Source organism: Alexandromys fortis, unplaced genomic scaffold (assembly GCF_014885135.2).
Source record: "Alexandromys fortis isolate MF-2015 unplaced genomic scaffold, M_Fortis_MF-2015_v1.1 scaffold_35, whole genome shotgun sequence".
Taxonomy (NCBI): Eukaryota; Metazoa; Chordata; class Mammalia; order Rodentia; family Cricetidae; genus Alexandromys; species Alexandromys fortis.
In genome coordinates this window covers 9,062,076-9,073,389 of record NW_026067913.1, presented here as the reverse complement: position 1 = coordinate 9,073,389, position 11,314 = coordinate 9,062,076, and the positions used below count along the sequence as shown (strand labels likewise).

At 45.8% G+C, this 11,314-nt stretch overlaps 1 protein-coding gene across 4 annotated transcripts in view; it reads left to right on the top strand.

The window, feature by feature from the left end:
- Positions 1 to 6,171: 6,171 nt before the first annotated feature.
- The window catches only part of Arhgap5 (Rho GTPase activating protein 5), a 67,400-nt gene continuing 62,257 nt past the window's right edge, over positions 6,172 to 11,314 (top strand). The window contains exon 1 of one of the 4 annotated variants that reach the window (XM_050138778.1): positions 6,172 to 6,267. The gene's annotated coding sequence lies outside the window, so the exon portion shown is untranslated. Of the gene's footprint in view, positions 6,268 to 6,317; positions 6,445 to 6,668; positions 6,809 to 11,314 lie in introns of those variants that run through there. The other 3 variants (XM_050138777.1, XM_050138779.1, XM_050138776.1) reach the window with 3 other exon arrangements.

Genomic DNA, 11,314 nt, shown 5'->3' with positions numbered 1-11,314 from the left:
ACATGCATGAATCTCAAAAGTATCAAGCTAAGTAGGAGACAAGTCCTTAAGATCACATATGGTTTTATGCTGCTTACATGACATGTCCAGAATAAGGAAATATCTGGGGGAAAGTACATTAGTGGTTGATGTGGGATTCCCCTCTGTATGCTGTGATATAGTTTTTGTGATTATTTGGGGGATGAGCAAATGGAAACAAACAAGTGGCCCTCCTTACAACACGTGGTTATCTGGATGTAAGGACGGAAATGAAACTTATCATAAATGGGCAAAAATGGAAACCATGTAGCTTGAATAGATTACTAATGTGGTTATTGGGACCCAGAATGGGCTACTCAGCTATACTGCTTGGAGGCAGAGTAATGAATGAATTTGGGAAGTTTGAAGACCTATGATCTTAGAAAATAAAAGGTAGTTTTAGGAGAAAGAAGGTACAAATCAGTAGATCTTTTTTTAAAATATTTATTTATTATGTATACAGTATTCTGTCTGTGTGTGTGTCTGCAGACCAGAAGAGGGTACCAAACCTCATTACGGATGGTTGTGAGCCACCATGTGGTTGCTGGGAATTGAACTCATGACCTTTGGAAGAGCAGGCAATGCTCTTAACCACTGAGCCATCTCTCCAGCCCCAAATCAGTAGATCTTACAACATGAATAGGCAAAGTTTGTTCAGAAAGGTCTAGAAATCCAAACCTAAAGACATGGAGTTTAGGAAAAGGGGTTAGTTATGATTTGCTTGTGTGTGTGTGTGTTTTCCTAAGAGAGGGTTTCTCTGTAGCTTTGGGACCTGTCCTGGAACTAGTTCAGGTTAACCTCGAACTCACAGAGCCTGCCTCTGCCTCCTGAGTGCTGGGATTAAAGGCCTGCGCCACCCTACCCCACTGCTTGGGTTGTGTTTTGAGATAGGGTTCACGGTGGCCTGGCACTCACTCAGTGGCGCAGACTGACTTTGAATGTGTAGCACTCACTCCTTACCCTCCCAAGTACTGTGATTCCAGAAGCCACCTTTAGAATTGAGGTTGACTGAGCATCCATTTACCTGAAGTGAAGGGGAGGAAGTGGAAGGTCGGGTGTGTTGCTGCTGTTATAATTTGTTTCTTTTGGTTAGTTCTTTATCTTTGTGGAGAGGGAGTGTACTAAGAACAAAACTGAAAGGGAAGCCAAAGCCAGGAGCCACAGCTTTGTCCCGGGTGTGGCGGGGTGTGGCTAAGAGTCACATTCACAGTAAACCAGGAAGAATTGAAGCCTGGTCTGTGGGTCACTGCACAAGACAACTTCACCAAATAACACCAGAGTGGAGAAAGGATTGCTTCCAAAGACCTCTGAAGATCCTAACAGCAAACATAGCTTGAGATAAATAAAATTCAACTTTTTATCTGAGGTCTTCTGTTTTCCCAGTTCAGGAGTCTTTCACAATAGATTTGTATAATTCCTTTGCTCTGTAGTAAGATCATCTTTCCCTTTCTTTCTTTCTTTCTTTCTTTCTTTCTTTCTTTCCTTCCTTCCTTCATTTCATCTTCCTTTTTTTCTTTTTTTGTTTGTTTTGCTTTTCAAGACAGGGTTTCTGTAGCCTTGGAGCCTGTCTTGGAACTAGTTCTTATACCAGGCTGGCCTCGAACTCACAGAGATCTGCCTGCCTCTGCCTCTTGAGTGCTGGGATTAAAGGCGTGCGCTACCACTGCCCGGCTCGTCTTTCCTTTCCTTAAACTGGTGCTGCGTTCAGGAGCATGCAGAGGTAGAGAAGAGCTGCAGAACAATAGCCTCAACTTTGAGAAGCAGCCCTCATTGACCTGGGATGGTGGCATGCAAAAGTAAGCCGTGTGTGACAAGCCTACGTGGAGGCCATCTAAATGAAATATATTCTATAGTGAATCTTTCATTCCAAAAGAGAGAGATGGGAATTCCTGAAAGGATCTGCTTGCTTTGTCAGCATTTGTCAGGGAAAACTATTTATTAGGTGTTTGATGAGGCCGTCTCCGCTATGGGTAAAACACTATGTTTGAAACAAGGTCTCATGTAGCCCAGGCTGGCCTTAAACTCACTGTGTACCTGAGACGTGATATGGAGAAGCGTGGGCTGTACATTGGGAAGGACAACTGAATCAACATTTATGTTTTTTTTTCCTCTTAAAGTGATTACCTCAGCTGGTACTTCAAAACATAGTAGAAGTCCTTCTGTTAGTAACAAATCCCAGGAATCCATAAAACCTAGAGTGTTTCATATTAGCAAATATTTACTAAGCTTTGAACCAATAACCACATATTTTATCACTGTATGGAGCCAGATACGCATTCATAATCCCCACCCAGAAGAGCTCACAATCTAACTTTAGTCTACACTAAGGATGAGAGAATTCTCAGAAATTATAATAATGCACAGTGACCAGACAGTTACAATACAGCTTTCTGCTTCTCGCTCACAGGATTTGGGAATGACAGAAGAGACAGTCTAAGAGAGAGCATCTGAATCTGTCACTTAGTCACCTTTTCAATTATTTTTCAGCTTTATAGGGTTAACCTTATTGGGGTTGATTAAATTCAAGCTGCGATCTTTTATAAAAACGCAATGGAGGGTCCAGATGGCCTAACAATACTCCCTTTGTCAGGGGAAATAGCTTGAAGACCTTTTTATTTTGTCTAATTAAAGTATTTGTGCTGGTGGGACCTGAGCGAATTGTTATTACTTTAAGAGAAGTCTACATTACAAATACTCATTATAAATAGTGATTGTTCTATAGTAGAGTGCTACTTTGACAGTCTCAGTTATGTCCTGGGACTAGAGTGTCAGGAACATGACATTTTGAAGCTAGATTCTGATACCATTTTTGGGATTTCAGTCTGAAAATATGGTTCTGGAGAGTCAACAGAACCAGGTTCAGTGGAACAAAAAGCCAGAAAGGTCAATGCGGTAGTTTCCCTCTGTTCCATCCCCATAGTCGTGATTACCTTAACTCTTGTCAAAATATTTCCTACGTTAACAGCCAAGACGTAATTAACACTCTTTTCTTCATGTTGAAACTATCGTTGGTAGCAGTAAAACAAATACAAGGGAAGCCCCGTGCCTCTTAACTCAGCAGACGGCTGCAGGGGCTGTTTATATGCCATCGGTTGCCCACCTGCAGGAGGAAAGCCTCGTCTCGCCATGCCGTTCCCACATCACCAGTCTTAACTGTCTGAGGCAGAGGGTGCTAGTGAGGAGAAGGGGAGAGGCAGGAGGGTTGGGCACAAGCTGAGAAATGCCACAGGAAAGGAGACAATAGGCTTGTATGTGCTTTTGTGCAGTCATTGCTATCCTTATTCTCCGTCTCTGTGGATTTTGTCTGTAATCAAGGCAACATTCCGCGATAGGCTCTTCTCTGGAAACTCTCGAGTCAGCTAGGCAAAAATCCTGGTTACTGTGTCACCAGTGGCAAAGCCCTACCTTTGACTTTTGTGTGCTCTTGGTTGAGGCCACCAAAGACAATGACGTTATGATCAAAGACTTCCAGCAGGGGGTGTAACTGCTCCTATAGGGTAAGTTCCTGTGAGGACATAGTTCATGCATTTCCAACAGAGGTGGAATTATGGTAACGTTTTTATGACTGCCTTACCCTTTGGTTCAAAAACGACAATGTATATTAATATTCTGTTAGGATAAGTTGAAGAGAAATTTGTACAGATGAATATTTAAATTAAAACCCTAAAATGCCTGACTGGGATGTTATTCTGCCTTTTTCTTTGTCCCAAAGTAAAAGAACAAAGCTGTGGGTGATTTTAATTATCCAGTACACCAGAAGAAGTGCTTACATTTAATTCCAGATAAGAAGTAAAGAGGCAAGAAAGTTGGGTGCTGTTTGTTCCGGCTCCCCCATAGCACCCCTAATGAGTTTAAAGAACCATTTCCTCATTTTTTCTGAACATAGTCTCTTTTGGGTGGGGAGGGTGAGTGTTTCAAAGCTCAGGATTATACACACACCCTTTAATGCCCCTCACCTAATATAGACATTATCAGTCCCAGAACTTTGGCCTCTAATCCCCGTTTTCAGATTTCTGAAGGAACAGAAGACCACGCTCCATTTCTTAGAGAGAACAGCAGTGGTGACTTATGTAATTAGTAAGTAGTTTATTAATAGTAATGAGTCAAGTCTTGAATGTCCAGACCTTCTAAGTCAAGATGGATGGTGCAGGACAAAAAAATGCCAGCTATGAAAATTATTGCTTGAAAACCAAATTGGGGGGGGGGGTTCTTTGCTAAGAGAAATGAGATTTCAAGTCCTTTTTGCCCCTAGTATCATGTTTTACAGCTGAAAATTACACCTTCTTATGCTAATGTTTCCTTTGTGAGTCCTGATTTGACTGCAGATATGTTGATAAATGTCCATGGTTAGATATTTTTCTGGTTGTTTAGAAAGTAATTCCAAAATTGTCCTATTATGGGTACCCTATAGTACTAATATCTTATTCAGGTTATCTTTTTTAGTTGGCTCCAAGTACTGTTTATGGGCTTTTTTATATAAAAATAAGAAATACACAAAACACATTAAGTTCAAGCCTATATAAGGGATTAGGGCCTCATCTTCCAAGTGTCCTTCCCTCTTCCTCCTCCTAACTTCTCTGTTACTTCCATCGCCGTCGGGGGCGGTGGCAGAAGATGCTCTTTGGCGGTCCTCCCCATAGTTTGTTAAGCATCCACACACACAACCTCCTCTTCTGTTCTTGCTAACATTCGGATGCAGCAAGGGATGGAGTCAGATTTTAGTCAAGCCTTTTTAAAAGGAGCGAAATTACCGAGAAATTAGGAATAGCTTTTCTGCTCTTAAACTATTTTAAGTTTACCTTTGAGGAATATGGACAGTGTGGGGACACGGAGGAAGGAACAGACAGCTCTTCTGTCGGAATATTGTGACAGATACAGGGACAAATATCTTCTAAACCAATTTGCACTAACAGGCAGTTTTTGTTTTCTTTCCCGACAGTGTGTAACTATACTTCTGGATGGTAGCAGTGATGCCATTTTTTTTTTTTTTTTGCAGTGATGCCATTTTAACAGTAAAAAGCAACATTGGCTAGCTTCAGACCCTATGGAGCCTGAGAGGAACTCGGATTTTAGATCATCTTTTTACTGATGATAAACTGTTTCCAGTGCAGCAAACAAATCTTCCCCCAAAGAGAAATTCTCCCTCAAATTCCTTTACAAGAACCAATGAATTGGAGCAGATTTGTGTTTTTCCCTCATTCTTTTATCTCCTGGCAGCTCTTGTAACATTTCCGGATAAAATTGGGGTGACCTTGGGAAAGCCACAGTTTCTTCAGAGCTTATTATAAAGGCCATGGTTCCTATCGCTCATTCTCTCTACTTTCTATGCACAGAGGAAAAATACATGGAAAGCTGAACGTACTCCCAAACTTGTGATATTTCTAGAAGTCTCGAAAAAAGGTTGAATACATTTTAAAGCACTATCATGAAAGCCAAGAGGCAGAGAGTTTCTGAAGTTGAGCTGATTGTGAGCTAGGGCCCTTGGGACCACCCTAAACCACCAAAATCTTGGCGTCTCGCTCAACTTCCCTAAGAACGGCCAGGATCAAGGGCCTGTGTCTGTGTCGTGCCCAAGGAGAAAGGACTCCTCTCGCCTCCGTCTAGCTCTGGCTTCTGGCTGAGAGTGGGACACACACACACGGAGACAAGTCCCTGCAGCGGAGCTCGGAGCTCCGGTACATTCTTTCCCCTTTGCATTCCTCAGTGCTCAGAGACCTTGGACCCTAGGGCTCGGAGGGATTTAATCGAGGAGCGTTCGGCGCCCGGGCCGTGCCTCGCAATGGCTCACACAACATACAAGTTCCTTTGCAGGACTCCGAGTTACCGCCAAACACCGGAACGGAGGCTGGGGAGAGGGCAGGGGAGGCTCGGCCACCGTGCAAGGCGTGCGGCGGCGCCTAAAGCGTGGAGGATGGGACGGAGGAGGAGCAGAAACGCGGAGAAAGGGGAGAGCGGAGGAGAGCCGCTCACGCCAATGGGTAGCAGGGAAAAGGTGAGAAGGAAGGGAGTAGGAGCGGGAACCAATGGATGGCGGAGGCGGAGACGGGGGGGGAGGGGCGGAAGCCAATGGGGAGCGGGGGCCCGAGCGGGGACGCGGCCCGGCGCGCTCTCTCGCTGGCTCGCGCGCGCCCCCTCCCTCCCTCCCTCCCACCCTCCCTCCGGACGCGGGGGCTCGCGCCTTCCCGGTTCCCGGGAGACGAGGGCAGGGGCGGGGCCGAAGCGGGAACGCGGTTCGGGAGGCGTCCCGAGGTGAGCGCCGCGGGGCTGGGGGAAGGGGGGTTGGGGGATTCTGGGGCGGGCGCGGGCACGCAGGCGCGCCCCCGTGCTGCCCGCGCCGCCCCCGGCCGGGTGTGTGTGGCTCCGCGGCCGCGCGCGTGCGCGTGCGTGCGTGCGTTCCGGCGGTGCGCGCCCGGGAGAGATGCTGAGGTAAAGTTCGGGGAGAGAGGGAGAGATCCGTCAGCGCGAGGAGCCCGAGTGGCCGCCATTACTGAGCCCAGCGCGACGGCGGGCGCGGGGGAAGGGGAGAGGGTCGGGGCCGCCACCGCCGCCGCTGCCGCCGCCGCCGCCGCCGGCGGGAGGGCGGGCGGGTTACCAGGCAGCGCGAGCCGCGGGGCTCGGGCTTTCGGGGCGTGTGTGTCGGCGAGGGCGGGGGGAGCGCGCGGGCAGCGAGAGGCGAGCCGAGAGTGGAGGAGGCGGCGGCGGCGGGAGCGCTCCCCAGGAATGTCGCTGCCGCCGCCACCGCCGGGGCCGCTGCCGTTGAGGAGGCGACGGAGGAGACCGGCGTTGTTAGGTAGGACCTGGAGAGCCGGCTGCGCGGGGCCTGCCGCTCCCCTGCCGCCGGGGACCCTCGCTCGCCCGCCCGCCCGCCCGCCGCCGCCGCCGCCGCCGCCGCCGCCGGTTGTAACCAGTTCAAGGGGCTGGGGCCGGGCGGCCGGGTCCTCGCCGGCCGGGCGGCGGCGGGGGGAAGCCGGGCGGCTGAAGGGCAGAGAGGCCGGAGAGGGGCGGCTTTCTCCACAGGTGACCGGGCCGGGGTCGGCGGAGGCCTGCTGCTGCTGCTGCTGCTGCTGCTCGCCGAGCTCGCGCCGGCCCCGCCAGGCGTCCGCTCCCCGCGCCCCGCGCCACCTTCACTTGTCCGGGGGCCCGGAGGGGGCGTGGGGAAGGAAGGTGGCGGGGTCGGCTGGCTGGGCGGCTGCGGTTAACGAGTTCCACCTGGGAAGGCGGGGGAGCGCGGGGGGCGCCGAGCCGGGGAAACCCGATCTCGCCCTGCAAACTTAACCGCCTGCCTGCCTGCACCCCGGATCGGCCCTTTCACTTTTTTCCTCCTTATCTGCTCGGCTCCTCCCTAGGTCCTCGACCACATTCCCATCTGCTAAGGCTCGGGCTGGGGGGTGGGGGGGGGGGGAGAAGTTGCACTGCGCCACCCTAACACAGGACTCCTTCCCCGTCGTTTTGGCCGCTCCTGGGCTGGGGCTTGTGATCCCGAGTTTCTCTTCGCTGGAATAACCTCTAAAAAATTTCCCTCGGTTCCCAGCAAAGAAAAGTATCGGGGTGGGGGCGGGGAGCAGCTCGGGAGCGCGCGTGCACTTATCCACTCAGAAATACACCCGCTCACACCCTCCCTCCCTCTCCAGCGTTATTGGAAATGCAAGTGAGGTGCAAAATGTGTGTGGAGCCGAGGCTGAAGGGTGCTGGAAAGTAAGGGCGAACTACTACGGCGGCTGATAAAATGCCGAGAAAGTTGCAGGGGAGACGCGTACATACTTTTCCCATATGATGGAAATCCAGTTTGGGCCAGCGCTTAGTAAAAGAGAAGTGAAATATACCAAGTCAAAACCAAAATAGTGAGACGAGAGGATTTTTGCAAGCCTTTCTAAAGTTAAATTTTATCAGTCTCCTTTTTCTTTTGTGAAGGTGGAAGGCAAGGGCACTTTCCCAGATGTTCAGGTGTGAGGCAGTGGAGTGCCCCTCGGTTGGTCTTTGTGCTTGTTGTCCTTGTGCAGGTGTTGGGGGGCGGTCATTGTCCAGTCTGCTTAAATCTAAAACCCACACCCAGTTTGAACAGGATGTTAGGAGATATTTGCCTACATCGAGGAGACCCATGGACGAGTTCTCTCAATCTCCATTTAAAACGGTTCTTCCGGAAACCATTGCATCCAGATGGAACTGTTCCCGAAAAATATTTTGGTTCCAATACAGACTTGAGTAAAATGAGTTGGAAAATGTTTTACTGTCAATTCCAGTTATGCTGCATGGTACTCCCTGTCCAGTATTTTCACATACTGGGATTAATATTAGAGGGAACCTGCAGCTTCCAGAGAAATTTTGCTTTAATTTTAAATTTCTCATTTTGTGCTCTTTTATCTTTTGTAATTGATCCATATTTGTCCAGTCTATAAAAGGTAGAGCAGAGGAAGGAATTTCTAAGTGTGGGTCACAAAAATCTGTTTAGGCATTAGAGAAGTTTCTATAAATTGTGGATTGAAAGGCTAGAGATCTATGCGCTTTTTAGCTTCAAGAAATTGATCTGATTGACTTAAAGCAGAATCCAATAGTATTGGTAATTAGATAACTATTGATTTGGTTGTCTTCTTTAGGCTACATTCTTTAATCCAGGTCAGCATGCCTTTACCATTCTTTGTATACTCATTATTAAGAGTGTTAGGAGTGGGCTTGGTTACATGTGGATAGAAAAATACTGCCACGCAATTATGTATATTTAAACTATTTTGGCAGTTAGATATTTTCTTCTTACGCTGTTAGACTTTGAAACCAGCACCTTGAACACAGAGCTACATCTCCAGCCCCTGTGAAAATCAGTTCGGTATCGCAATAGCTTAGTTTTCTTACATGGTATTTTACCTTGACTGTTTTGGAGACCCATCTCCTTTTTTACAATGGTAGGTGTAACACACTTTTTTTTTTTTTTGACAATAATTTTCCCCTTGAAAGTTAAGGTTTTCTATGAAATGCTGTGTTTCCTTTTTGGGTGATATTGGATATGATTCAACTTAGGTTCCCCACCCCGACCCCCCTCACACACACACACATACACACCGCTGGGAATTGAACCCAAGCCCTTGAGCATACTAGGCAGTCACTCTTACTCTACCTTAGGAGTTAACTTTTTGTTAATTGAACAAACGTGTGTTTCATGAATACTATACTAAACTTTTCCAATTGTTTATTTGGATATGTAGTTTTTTCTTTGCAAATCAAGAAGGCACTCTGGTTAATTGACTCAAGAAGCATTCTATAGTGTTGTTTCATGTTTGTAATATTCTTTAAGTACAAGAAAGAAATGTGTCTAAAAGAATAGTGAAGAAATTTTAATAAAGTCGTATGTCATCCATTTGGTAGTTTGTGTAATGAGCAAGGCTTTGTTGATTTTATCAAACTGGGGGACAATATTAGAGTGTGTTGGGTTGGTGTAGAGCACTTATACAGCAAGTATGTACACCGCCCTTGGTACCTTCCCTAGAACTGCAAACAAACTGGAATGAAAGGTTAAAGAATTTTTAAAAACCAGACATAAGAATTTGAAATACGTTCTTTGAGTTTCATACCTTCCCCTGGATGCCTTGAGACTTCCTCTGACAAGTCTCCCTCCCAAACTAAGGCATTTTCTGTATTTAACCCATGAAAGTTAGTTTACATTAAGTGTTAAAACCTCTGATTTGTTGTTTATTAATTTGATTATTTATATTTAGCACTTAACGTGCCATGGGGATAAAATGATGAGCTAGAGGTTAGGATAGTTCAGACTTTCGTTAAGAAGTAATAACTGTAAAGGACTAAGTAGATTAAGTACCCAAGGTATAGAAAAAGAGAACAACTCTTTCCCTCATTGTCTCTTCGGGAATTCTTCACAGAAGAAAACATTTTTAGTTCTTTCTACCCTCTCCGTGTACTGGAAGCTGACTCTCCACAAGTCTGTTCAGTAAAATAATAACTTTTATCTTACCCTTAGAACTAGAAGTATTAGGAAAAGTTATATGTAACTTTTATTTCATGGTTAAAACATGGGTAAAATTTGTCACTTAGGTTTTTCTCAAGGTTTTTTTTTTATACAGAGTTACTGTCAAACATTAGTTTTTTTCCTAACTTCAGATTAATCTTGTTAAACCTTAGCAAATTTATTGAGCCTCTGGCACTGTGAGCAATACAAGAAAGTAAGTGTGTTTGGAGTATAGTCTTAACTCCTTAGAGTTTATTTATTTTTAATTTTGAAGTCCCCTCTCCCACCTGTTGATTTGTATATGCACATGTGCATGCAGATGCTCTTGGAGGCCAGAAGAGGGCATCAGCTCTCCTGGAGCTAGATTACTGGTGAGCTTCGGCCTCTACAAGAGCAGTACCTGCTTCTTAACTGCTGAGTCTGTCTCCACCCCAGAACTTACAGTTTTGTGTGAGAGAAAGAATTTGAGACATGGAACAATATAAAAATAGTTAAATGTGAGTCCTATACAGAACAGGTGAGTTTGATAACAGGTAGTACATTACTAATTTAAAATTTGCTATAAAGGGTTGGAGATTGGGCTCAGCAGTAAGAGCACTAGCTGCTCTTCTGGAGGATCCAGATTCTAGTCCCAGCATCTGTATGGTAACTAGCAACTATCTGTACCTCCAGTTCCAGGGGAATCTAATGAAATGACCTTTGATGGCCTTAGTGGGCGATTCATACACATCAAATAAGTAAGACTTAAAAAAACTATATACAATGGAGTATAAAGAAATTTCTACAAAAGAGATGCTAACTGAAAGTAGTATATAGTTAGGGTAGTGAGGAGGGGAAAAAATTGAATTAGAAATGACTAGACCAAAAGAATGCAGGAAAAGCAGGCCAGATTGGCAGGTGAGAAGAGAATAATTCAAGGTCAAAGTTTAAGAGCATCATGAGAAAATTAAAATATTGGAAGAAAATGCAAGCACAAGAGTAATAAAGAGGTCATGGAGCAATAAACCATTTATTCTCACTGAATTTGACATCAAATAGTACTGGGGAGATGGACTGCAGTTCTTGGCTTTCAGTTTGGTATAGTTGGTCCGTTTTTTTTTTTTCTTGTTGATTATACACCTTACTGACTAAATATTCTTTGCTTGCTATTTCTCTGTTTACCTTTTCAAAGCCAAGGTGACACTTCTTTGGCTGTTGACTGTTTAAGGAAATGACTGATGATGTATGGGATCCGTCAGATATTTCTAGGAGTACCCAGATGGTCTTAGAATTTTCTGAACTTTTATGGTCTTGTTAGTCATCTTGCCCTTCCCTCATTACATTACCAAGTTCCGTGTCTTT